Here is a 10,684-nt window from a genome sequence, read left to right as displayed (position 1 = left end):
TGTGGTTAATAGTGTTCATCGTCTAATTGACTATGTCTTGTTTAAACTTTTCTGATAATTCCTGTCATATGCACATAAACTGACAGTCACCACTGATAAGCTACTACTAAATATTGTTGAAACGTAATTTTCTGTAAAGTTGCTTTGCAATAATTTGTATTTGTATGATATACAAATAAATTTGGTTGAATTCTACAGGATTTATGTGTCGCGTTCTTTAACGTTCCACATAGAAACAAAGATACTCTGGTACTAAAACCCCTCACAAAAGAAGAAAGCCATTGTGTTTACAGCTGTGACGACAAGTGCATACCAGGATCAACTAAACGCTGGAGTTTCAAAAGTATGTGAAATATTTAAAGTTTGCGGCATAGAATCTGAACAATATGTCCAAGAGTTTTACACACTGGTCTGTTGTGGCTACATTTCTATTCCCCGATACATGATGCTGAAACAAAAATAACTTTGATTGCTTGTTTGACATGTCAGTCAAACGGCCTTGTGGGCAGCCCTTGGCCAATCAAAGTTGCAATGGATTCCAGACCTTCAGCCATCAGTCTGAATACAAATACAAACCTAAATAATGGACTGTTCTTGCGTCTTGTACAGTGTAGGGCAACAACTCACAAACTATGTTTTACATTTCACTGTTTCTTCATATTAAACTGGTTAAATGTAATTCATTTAATCGTACCCTGCAATAGATTAACAGGGATGATCCAGGATGTTGCTATCTGTGATCGTGACGAACGTAACATGAGGCTTCTCCCGCTTGCATTGTAATCTGTAAACCCTTGCTTCCAAATTAATACCCACAATATTTATTTTAAAATTTTTATTTATCTCTCCATGGCATATTTATGTCCCACTTGAATACTGATCCTTCTGTGTCCAAAATGTATCTAAAAGATATGGGGACAAGGTTTTCACACTGACAGCTGTTATTGTAAGACAGTTAGCAACTCCGTTTGTTTGTCCAAGTTCACAACAGTAACTAAGGGGGGCGGGGCTTACCGATAGGTCAATTGTGAGATAAATGTCGCAATTACCTTTTTATTATTTAGTGGCAGAAATGGGCTTCCATAATATTCACAGTACTATAAATAAAATTTAAATAATAAGAGTATGACAGAGTGATACTCTTAATATCTCAACAGAAAGAAAGAAAGAAAGAAAATTCTTTGCTTACATAGGTCTCTGCTTGCTGATGCCATTGAAAATGAATTAATTGATTTGATGAGAAAATAAGAGGTTCAATTTAAATTTACTATGTTTATATTTTTATACATAGCTTGAGGTCTTTGAGATTCCAGCCTAAAAGGCAGTAAAATCAATCTAAACATAACATTAGGGTTAAACAATTTAATCTAACTTGAAAGCTAAGAAAATGTTTTACCCTTAAGGGGTCAGTGAAATTCCACTTGCAGTTTTATATACCATTTTATTTCTGTTTTACACCTATCAGAACAGATGTTTTTTGCTTAACGTGCTTAACCATTTTGAGTGCAGAAGGTGTAACAAGTCAATCTCAATTATGTCACCTCATTGCCCAAAGGATCCGATAACAATATAGACCAGGTAACTGTCAAGAAAATTTCACACATACGAATTGTGTAGTTGCAGTTTTAAAGATTTTGTGTTTTTCTGTAACACACAAACACCTTCAGCTATCTTCTCAAACGTGTGATATCTTGAGAAAAACAGTGTTTTAAAGGAATGAGAGCACTGCTTTACATCTCTTTCCCATGAGAAAGTGTTTTTTTTTTTTTTGCGGGGGGGGGGGGGGGTGGTTCAGGCTTCAAATAAGATTCAGGCAGCTTGAGCACCAATTATTTTAAATTAGATCTTGCTCCTTACCAATATTTGATTGTGAAATGTTTACTTTTTAAATTAGTTTTACTATTTATATAAATGGGTTATTATAAAATCCATATTTTTTATTGCTATTTTTTGTAATTATAACAATTGCCTGAGCACTGAACTCATACATGATTAGACTTTTTATCTCTTGAAGTCAGTTTATTTGACAGTCAACATATTTAGCAGACATTTTAAGAAATACTATCTACAATTATGCAATTATATGATTTTTCTTCCTTCCCATCTTGCCGTTGTTACTCAGCTCAGCAGTATTGACTTAAGTGTGTTAGCTGCTTAATTAAATGATTCTTGATTAAAGCCAGAGCCTGGTGAGAACAGCACATCACATTTCACTGCTTTATAATTGGTTGCTTGTTACATACGCTCAGACTGAGAAGTGCAGAGGGCAAAATGTATTAGATTTCACTTGCATCTCTTAGTTGAGCAATTAGACAGAGTGTACATGTGACAGACTTTTATGAGTAAGACCAAAGGAAACACTATCTCTTTTTTATGTGAAATGCTTTGGAACATGTTGGCAGAGTTTATTTCCCAGGTATTCCAAATGTAGAGAGTGTAAACAAATGAATTCACATAAAGACTCTAATCCTCGCTCTAAAAGACTAATAAAGTATTGGATTTATAAGTATATAATGTTTACTGCTTCAAGCAACTACATGATTCAATAACAATTATTGTTTCTAGTAAAATGGTATAAAGCTACTCAAAAAAAAAAAAAAAAAAATTGCCATTGCAAAACTATTGCAATAAAACAATTTGAATGTTCCTCATAATTACAATTTTGATGTTCCACGAAAGAAAGAATGTCACATGGGTTTGGAACAACATGAGGGTCAGTATAAATGGATAAGCAGTCCGAGTTTTTATAATTAATTATGTGTTTATAAATTGTGTTTGATGTAAGATATTGGGAATAATGGAGGTCCTGTGGTTCTAATAGGCTAGATGTTGGTTCATTTAGACAGATTATACCAGAATAAGCTCCTGTAAAAGGTGTGTTCTCTTGCTTGCTGTCTGACACCACAGCCCAGGTTGCTCTTGACAGTCTGTCATGGACCAGAAAGCCTGGAAAATATAAGGGCAGCTTCAGGAGAGCAAGATACATCTATCTCAGCTGCTCTAATATAATGAATAGAGAGTCTTATAAGGATCAGCGAAGTACAGCAGTGATAATCCACATCAGATTATACATTAATAATAATATTTAAAAAAATCACACTTTTGTAATAGTTATAGGAAATTAGGTCATTAGTGGTGTTTGTTTTACAACAAACTGTATAGGTTATGAGAAGGTGTGTTTAGTTCACCCAAAAATGAAAATTCTGTCATTAATTACGCACCCTCCAAACCTGTAAGACCTTCGTTCATCTTTGGAATACAAATTAAGATATTTTTTGATGAATTCCGAGAGCTCTCTGACGAAAATGACATGTTCAAGGCCCAGAAAGTTAAGGGCGTTGTAAAAATAGTCCACGTGATGTCAGTGGTTCAACCGTAATTTTATGAAGCTACGAGAATACTTTTAAATAACAACTTCATTCAACAATTTCTTCTCTTCCGTAACAAGCGTTCACAAGAGTACCAGACATTAACATTAAGTAAATTCACAAAAGTATTATTGTAGCTTCATAAAAAAAACTTTAAACCCAAAGTATCACAGACAGTTAAAAGAAATCCATTCAGTGTAAAAAAATAAATAAAATAAATTAAACATTAACAATTATTAAAGCAATAAAAAATATTGCTATCATTGTGCTCTTAACTGAGATGTAGTGGATTTTTTAAGTGCTACAAACGTATAATTATGTAGTGTTTTTCACTGTTAATATCTTATTGAAAAGTTTTGTTTTTATGGTTTAATTTTTGTCTGCTTTAGTTTTTGCTGTTTTGTTCTTGTTTTGCTCTTAAACTTTGATACAATATTCCCATGTTATAAATTTAGTCATTTAACATTCACAAATCAAATTATAATCAAGCTGTCCTAAAGTAATGTTACTCTGTCTTTTGTATTACTGTTCACACGTACCTTTATCTTATAGATGACACATTGAAAGCAGTCTGTGAGTTATGACAGAAAATTTGAAAATCATTACTATTGTCTCTGGTCTCCCATAATTAATGTGTAATTATTGTATTCTATGCTTGTTATTACTATTGTAATTAATTGAATAGCATGGTGTGTGACATTCAAACTGAATATATTTGTCCTGCAGTAATACAATGGCAAGGCAACTGAAAGCAAACCGTTATGAATAAGATAAATAATGAAATATGATCGATCAGAGCATTATTCGCACTATAATTTGGGTTTCGTGTAGTTCCGTCGGAAGAGTATTGCGTTATACGACGATATGTAATCTTGAGATCATGGGTTCAATCACAGAGAACGCACATGCTCATAAAATGTATATGCTCTATAAATCATAATTTTGCATGATTTCTGTGAGGGGTGGGTTTACGGGTGGGGTTAGGTGTGGTCATTCGAATAATGATCGTATGAATAAGCCACCTTGTAAAATATGTACAGTACGAATTACTGTGAGATCGGTGTAAAAAGTCCACATTTTGCATTTAAATAAACATGCATTTTGACTGGTAATGACGTTATACGATACGATACTGTCATTATTTTTACTTAACTTTAAAATGTAAATATAGGTCGTAATAAGGTGCTTGCACAAAAGACCTATATGGTTGTTTTTTGTTGAAGGACAGGCTCTCTTTTTAGTTCTGATCGATCATATGTGTCCAGATGCTTCCCAGGAGTGAATCCGTGTTGTATGGACACATTTGGGTGAGGTGGGAGGAATCTTCCCCGTGTGTTAAGAGAAAGGGTTCAGTGACAGCACGTCTGTCACAATATAAACGGCCTCTGCCGTACATCAAGCAGGCAGCCTGACTTAAGGACGCGACTATTGTCTGGTTTTTATTACGTGCTGCACTTGACAAAGAACAGTATTCTCCCCTGGAATTCACGGCCGCCTCACTCCACAATATGTGTTGTGCTTCCCCAAGGTTATAATAAGAATTTATTCTCCCCCTCTATCTGTTGGCAGATTAAAGGGAAGCCGATGATGTATGAGCCATCGCGTGTTATTTATTTGCCAAACTCTCCCAGATGTGGGGCTATCATTTATCTACTGACAAATCAAACCTTCCAAACAACCTCTGCTGTGACCCCAGCTGGAGCGGAGCATTGATGCTGGTACACACACACACACACACACACACACACTGATAGCGCTGCTATGACCCCAGCCGGAGCGGAGCATTGTTGCTGGTACACACACACACACACACACACACACACACACACACACACTGATAGCGCTGCTATGACCCCAGCCGGAGCGGAGCATTGCTGCTGGTACACACACACACACACACACACACACTGAAACCGCTGCTATGACCCCAGACGGAGCGGAGCATTGCTGCTGGTATACACACACACAAACACACTGATACCTCTGCTGTCAAGACAAGTCAAGTCAAGTCACCTTTATTTATATAGCGCTTTAAACAAAATACATTGCGTCAAAGCAACTGAACAACATTCATTAGGAAAACAGTGTGTCAATAATGCAAAATGACTGTTAAAGGCAGTTCATCATTGAATTCAGTTATGTCATCTCTGTTCAGTTAAATAGTGTCTGTGCATTTATTTGCAATCAAGTCAACGATATCGCTGTAGATGAAGTGACCCCAACTAAGCAAGCCAGAGGCGACAGCGGCAAGGAACCGAAACTCCATCGGTGACAGAATGGAGAAAAAAACCTTGGGAGAAGCCAGGCTCAGTTGGGGGGCCAGTCTCCTCTGACCAGACGTAACCAGTAGTTCAATTCCAGACTGCAGCAAAGTCAGATTGTGCAGAAGAATCATCTGTTTCCTGTGGTCTTGTCCTGGTGCTCCTCTGAGACAAGGTCTTTACAGGGGATCTGTATCTGGGGCTCTAGTTGTCCTGGTCTCCGCTGTCTTTCAGGGATGTAGAGGTCCTTTGTAGGTGCTGATCCACCATCTGGTCTGGATACGTACTGGATCCGGGTGACTGCAGTGACCCTCTGATCTGGATACAGACTGGATCTGGTGGCTACGGTGACCTCGGAACAAGAGAGAAACAGACAAATATTAGCGTAGATGCCATTCTTCTAATGATGTAGCAAGTACATAGGGTGTTATGGGAAGTGTTTCCGGTTCCGGTTTACCTAATTAATGCAGCCTAAAAATCCTTTAACAGATTTGGATAATAAAAGCATATTAGTATGTTATGTGTATGCCAGGTTAAAGAGATGGGTCTTTAATCTAGATTTAAACTGCAACAGTGTGTCTGCCTCCCGAACAATGTTAGGTAGGTTATTCCAGAGTTTAGGCACCAAATAGGAAAAGGATCTGCTGCCCGCAGTTGATTTTGATATTCTAGGTATTATCAAATTGCCTGAGTTTTGAGAACGTAGCGGACATAGAGGATTATAATGTAAAAGGAGCTTATTCAAATACTGAGGTGCTAAACCATTCAGGGCTTTATAAGTAATAAGCAATATTTTAAAATCTATACGATGTTTGATAGGGTTGACCCGAGCCAGAGCACAGGCACCAGCTGGTAAGGACACACACACACACACATGCACACACATATGTCTCATGGTCATGCACAACAAAAGCATGCACAGCTTCTTAAGATATATTGAAAACTGGGGCTAGCTGTCACATATTTTACTCCAGTGAATATGTACTGTTTCAATGTAGATTAATGTATGAAAATTAATTTCTGGGCAGGCACATATCTTACAGTATTGATAGTCTGATATTGCTCACTGAACACGTTATCAGGCATGTTGCCACATAGTATAAAGTAAGCTTTCACAATGGAATCTATCAAATTTTACGACATTAAAATTACATAAAATTATAGGTTTCCCACATAAAGTTTTCATAGTAAAACAATTATGAAACACAAAATCACAAAACACTAAATGACGCGTATAAAAATGTCATTCTAATGCTCTGAACCAAAAAATAAAATGGAAATTCGTGAACTAAACTAAATGAACATTTAAAACAACTTGTCACAATAAGTGACAATTTTACATGTCCTCACATCAACTGCTACAAAAATATGATGGTACAATTAAGTACATTTAATCATATTTTAAAGAGAATATGGAAGTATAATAATGTATGTAAGATGCAGTATTAATATGTATGGAAACTAATTTTATTACATTAATAATGTAATGTTCAGACACTTAGTGACATGTTTTGAATTAAATGAAAGTTGAAACAAATACAAATTTATTTTATATTTAAATTTGAAATATGGTTATAAAGTACTCCTGACAATATTCATGATGATCTAAAATATATTTATATTTGTATATTTGTAATTAAACATTTTTAATGATGTTGTAATTTAGTACATTTAAAATATATTAACATTCAGTGTAATACTGAATAACACATTACAGTTAAAATTATAATCAAGTACATTACATATTATTTTATTGCTTTGCATATTATACTATATTGTTAGTCAACTCATCAAAATAGATGTGTTTCTTTGGTCCCACTTTATATTAAGCGGCCTTTCTTCCATGAAAAATAAAAAATAAATAAGTACAATGTACTTATTGTATTCATATTGTATTGCAAAAGACATTTATTTCTGTAATTATAAATGTAATTACAGAAATAATTACAGATGTAATTACTTGCAGGTATTCTTTTTTAAATAAGTACACTGTATAAACATGCATGTACACAATAAGTGTATATTTAATAAGTGTACATTATTTATTTATTTACTCGTTTATTTATTTATGTTAAGAAGCATTCATGAAAAGTACTCCTTTTAAGTACACTAGCTTTTTATTTTATTAAAATAAATGCAAATAGCCTACAGTTTAAAAAAAAAAGTAAACGTTTAAGATTTGAAGTACACATTCAATAAATTTACGCTCACTTCTTTTTCTCACATGATATAGTACGATTTCGAACTAAAAGCCAAAATTGTATACTATTGCAAAACAAAATGAACATTTGTGTAATTGGTTCAAAAAAGTTATAATTACTTAAATGTAGCTCTTGTGAAAATGTATACATCCCATACACACACACATACACACTTAAATTAAGCAACATCTGCTGAACACTAACAGAGAGCTAAAGAGATCCAAACACACACTCATATGCACAAACTTTTATTGTACAACTTACAAGAGACAATAATTTTACAGATAATTTTAGAACCACATATCCCTTAATTTCCCTCTGCATTCAGGCACAATGAGCCACTGTGATTCTGTGCATTCATCTAACTGTAGTTATATTGCTGCTCCATGTCGGCTTTGTCCCAGTCAGCATATCTCGGCAGGACATTAGGGTCCTCCCTGATGGGGTCTCCTGTGACCTCTGGTGCCAGCAGCAGCTTTGCTTTGTGCTGATGGGGCAGGAAGAGACGGCTAGTCTGAGGAACAAACTCCAGCCCTGAGGGGTGAGAGACTGACGTCTGAGCGCACTGAAGCAGAACCACAGAGAACACTCTGAGCTTCTGCTGCAGACTCTGTCCGACTCAGTCTGTTCTGGATTTGGTCGAATCGTTTTGCAATTCTAAGTAAGCAGACTGCATTCTTCAAGTATATTTCTGTCTCTGACTCCAGGAACAAGAAAAGAAGAGCGTACCAGTAATGAAATGATCGTATGTCTCTGTTATGCTTTGAATCGCTGATGAATGCCATACTGTGATGATAAGCAACACCCAGGCAGTGAAATAATGATCGATACGACTGTGCAGCGTGAAATCCTAAAATAATAAACAGCTTTTAACTCAATGGGCCGAACAGCAAGACAGCACAACGGAAAGAGGAAAAGAGAGAGGAGAAGATGCATGTAACTACACATGCCTGCTACAGAATGATTGATTTTTGTATTACATAATTAGTCGTAAACAATGATGATATATAGTAAAAGATGAAAATAGTTTTAAAAGAGTCAAAACAGTTCTATAAAGATTAAAATGGGTTCAATAGGCCAAATGGTACTAGGCTAATAATAGTCTATAAATCGTTCCAGTCCTGGCTTCTGATTGGTCAATATAGCATTCCAGTCATTCTACCTGCCTCAATATATTAAGATCAATGACTTAAAACACCTGTTCTCTGTATCACTGCACAGCACACATATACTGCAGCACATCATAATTTTTATTCCATAACAAAATTCTGTTATGTCAGGGACTATATCTTCTACTGAGAGGATGGCACTCAAAGAGCTTGCTTTGTAAAATAAGGTTTAAATAATAAATTGCACCGTTAATAAATTTATTATGAATGCAATAAGGCATTTAAGGGCATACTGTATAAAAAAATAAAAAAATCAAAAGATAAAAAGAAAAGAAAAGAAAAGAAAAGAAAAAAGAAAAATAATTGTACACAATTATATAAAAAAAAAAAAAGCATGACCATTATCCAACATCAGTGAACTGTAAAAATGCAAGTGTGTTGTTAATTTATGTGAAATATTAAAGAATTACATATGAAAATATGTCATATTCTAGGTTCTTCAAAGTAGCCACCTTTTGCTTTGATTACTGCTTTGAACACTCTTGGCATTCTCTTGATGAGCTTCAAGAGGTGGTCACCTGAAATGGTCTTCCAACAGTCTTGAAGGAGTTCCCCGAGAGATGCCTAGCACTTGTTGGCCCTTTTGCCTTCAGTCTGCGGTCCAGCTCACCCCTAAACCATCTCGATTGTGTTCAGGTCCGGTGACTGTGGAGGCCAGGTCATCTGGCGCAGCACCCCATCACTCTCCTTCTTGGTCAAATTGCCCTTGATGCCTTCATTATGACTCTACAATTTTCATAGTCATGAAAATAAAGAAAACTCTTTGAATGAGAAGGTGTGTCCAAACTTTTGGGCTGTACTGTGTGTATATATATATATATATATATATATATATTCAGAAGAACATTTGTGAATATAGTCAAAGCTATGGTATGACAGTAGGAATTTAAGGAGAAAAAAATGAAAAGGGAATCAAGAAATAAAATCAGTGCATTTTTAATAATAATTAAAATAGATTACTGCCTTTGTGTGATTAATATGTAATTATGTAATCAATAAAAAAAAATAATTACTGTAATCCGATATGAACATTTTAAGTATCTAATTTTTGGAATCTAATGATGTAATCCAGAATACAAGTAATCAGTTTCTACCCAGCACCGATTGTGAATCTACTTTTTGTCTACCTCATCAAGCATAGGACTGTGATTTTATTTTTATATAGTTTTTTTTTATGTTATTACCAGTAAATATTAGTAACTCTTGATGTGTGACAGACAGTGTTGTGCAGTAATGCATTACTTAGTAACACATTACTGTAATTTGATTAATTTTTTTACTAACTGAGTAATTTAACGTGTTATAATTTTCAAAATAGCAATTAGAGTATAGTTACAACCCAAGGTCTCTATACATTGCCGCGTTACATTGCTGACAGAATGCAGTGTTTTATAATCTAGATAGTAAAAGCCTATGCTTGCTTTAGTTAAAAAATAACAGTGTTTTGTAAATGTTTTGATGCTTTAATAACAAATATTTATTGGCTTCATGCAAGTTTCATAGATGTAGTCACAGAAAAAAAGTAATGTAACTAATACTAATTCTACAGTAGAACAAAATAATCAAAGCCAATAATATTACAAACTGTCGCTTTGAACGCTTTCACTTTAGAACATTGTATTTACTGGCAATAGAATAGAAGTTAATTTCTAATTCTAAATTAGCAGTTCTTGAAGAGTCATATC

Source organism: Carassius carassius, chromosome 29, assembly GCF_963082965.1.
Source record: "Carassius carassius chromosome 29, fCarCar2.1, whole genome shotgun sequence".
Taxonomy (NCBI): Eukaryota; Metazoa; Chordata; class Actinopteri; order Cypriniformes; family Cyprinidae; genus Carassius; species Carassius carassius.
This window is presented reverse-complemented; position numbering follows the sequence as displayed.